The sequence below is a fragment of the Cololabis saira genome, chromosome 8 (assembly GCF_033807715.1).
Source record: "Cololabis saira isolate AMF1-May2022 chromosome 8, fColSai1.1, whole genome shotgun sequence".
In the NCBI taxonomy this organism is placed as follows: Eukaryota; Metazoa; Chordata; class Actinopteri; order Beloniformes; family Belonidae; genus Cololabis; species Cololabis saira.
The window spans coordinates 19781652-19784092 of record NC_084594.1 but is presented as its reverse complement, the minus strand read 5'-3'; the positions used below and the strand labels follow the sequence as shown (position 1 = coordinate 19784092).

Here is a 2441-nt window from a genome sequence, read left to right as displayed (position 1 = left end):
TTTTCTCTTCCCCTTTTTTTAGATGGTCCTGAAACCTGTCACCTGAGGCCGAGCCTGCTACACAAGTGATGTTGTTCATTAAATAAAGATAAACAACAAATACTGTGTGCATTGTATTTTTTAATATTATATATGAATAGTTTTTATAGTGATGTAATTGTGTGGGATGCTTTTGTATTTTACTATGGAGGTAAGGGAACTGTTAATTGAATTTGTGCACATAAATCAAATGTGTGCATATTCTACAGTTGTGCATAAATAAATAGAAATGTAATTCATGTAGTTCAGTGCAATAATGAAATTAAATTAAGTTTCATCAAACTTTATTTTCACAGTACAAACATCTGTTGGTTCCTAAATAAGGCTGCTCATTTTGGTTTTAAAATGCTGACATATTTACTGCAGAACTGTAACCTTCCCTCAACAAAATCATCAATTTTTGGGAGTAGGCTATGTGTGAAAAGTTGGGTGATGGCGGGAGGCAGAGCTGCAGGAGAATATTCCCAGGGCTGGTCCTCCACTCTTCATGAGTCCTACAGAGTTTCACCTCCTGTGCCGGTTCTGGAGTGGTAGAAGATGCTGTTGGTGACGGCTGGTAAAGATCCTTCCTGTTGTGTGTGTATTGTGATAAAGTTCTTTATTTTCTGTAATGCAATTAAAAAAAAAAAATAAAAAATGTCAACATTCTGGATTCATTACAAATCAACTGAAATATTGCAAGCCTTTTATTATTTTAATATTGCTTATTATGGCTTACAGTTTAAGATTAAGATTCCCAGAATATTCTAATTTTTTGAGATAGGATATTTTAGTTTTCTTAAGCTGTAAGCCATGATCAGCAATATTAAAATAATAAAAGACTTGCAATATTTCAGTTAATTTGTAATGAATCCAGAATGTATGACATTTTTGTTTTTACAATTGCATTAGAGAAAATCACAATATTCTAATTTTCTGAGACAGTCCTGTACTTCATCTTCTTCTGACCAGCATTTCTTTCAGACCCAGCTCTTGTCAGTCAGTGCAGGCAAGCCCGGTTTTCCCGTCTCACAGCATTTTCTACCTAGAGAAAAAAAAAGCCAAGTAAACTATGATGTAGTTTGGATACCAAAAATGAAGACATATATGTCAAATAATCTTGTTACCTTCCATAAGATCGCAGCTGAATGGGAACGATCTCCAGGTCCAGCAACACGAACATGACGCAGGTCTGACTTCTCCATGTCAGCTGCAGCTTCAGTTACAGCAGCCGAGCTTTAAGCCCCGCATTGTTCAAACACTGGCCAGGCTAGACATTTGCTTTCAAATAAACAAAACGATCATGTATGACATGACAAAACCGACTTTGTCTCTGTGCAGATATTGATAAACCTCAGAAACTTTCAGTTTGTCCGTTGCGGATTTCAGGAAGTAGGAGCAGATCAGCTGTCAGTTCTGCTGCTGTCATCACGTTATCATCCCGGTTCTGCACTGAATTCTGGTGGTGAGAGTAACGCCATCTCCAGTCAGAGTAGTAGAACCGTGTTCCCATGACAAAGACATAGTTGTCGACATTAAAAGCTCACGAGCAGCGAGTCTTTGCTTTAGGTTTTGTGTCCACGCCGCTGTGTTTACACCGGTAAACGATGCGCAAATCACTCCCACCGGAAATGACCCGCATCTATGCAGACGAATGGCAGCGCCCGTGTTTTGGCGCGTAAACTTGTCTATAAAAGGTCAATCCCGTTTTTTTAGACTTATTGTTGTCGCATCCCACGGCACAACAGATAGACGGCATGTTGCAAGTCGGTCCTCAAGATGGCGCTGCGAGTACTGTGTGACGTCACATATGATGATGATATCGATTAATTGTTTAGCCAAATAGAAACATTACCTCTTCGCTATCCATCCTGCAAACGACCGCTGAAAACAGAAAAGTAGTTTTGAAAGTCTGTCCCGTTCATTCACTATCAAAACAAATGCACGCGACGGGGACAGGATCTTTCCGGCAGTACGCGCTGGTGCTCATGGGAAATGTAGTGTTCTTTCTGGTAAAGCACTACCGCTTTTGTCCAAAGGAGCCGCCAAACTCAACAAAAGCTGAAAGTTACATTGTGCTGCTTTAAGGTGGAAAAGTTACATAGTGCTGCTTTAAGTACCACGCTTGGAACTTTATCTGCCTTGTGGTCAGCCAAACAACAGACAGTGTGAGTGTAGTTGTTCGGCTTGTTCGATTAACTTCGATTTGTGCTGATCGTTGTCTGGTCATATTCCTTCTGGCTCCACTGTTATATGCAAAGAGCCTTGCTACCTCGGCTGAAACAGAAAAATGTCACAGCTCACTGGTCACCAGTCAGCTAAAACAGCCTCAACTTATATCTTGACGTGTTACTGCCAGCTAACACTATTTTGCCGATTAGCGAAGTAATTTTATGCTCCCACCATTTAGCTACACTGAACAT

At 40.1% G+C, this 2441-nt stretch overlaps 1 long non-coding RNA gene across 1 annotated transcript; it reads right to left on the bottom strand.

Annotated features, from left to right (window-relative positions):
* Positions 1-332: 332 nt before the first annotated feature.
* LOC133449340 (uncharacterized) lies at positions 333-1219 on the bottom strand. Its single transcript, XR_009783028.1, has 3 exons — positions 1146-1219; positions 988-1063; positions 333-644 (listed from the first exon to the last, which is right to left on the bottom strand). It is a non-coding gene; the product is annotated as an uncharacterized LOC133449340 (long non-coding RNA).
* Positions 1220-2441: the final 1222 nt, after the last annotated feature.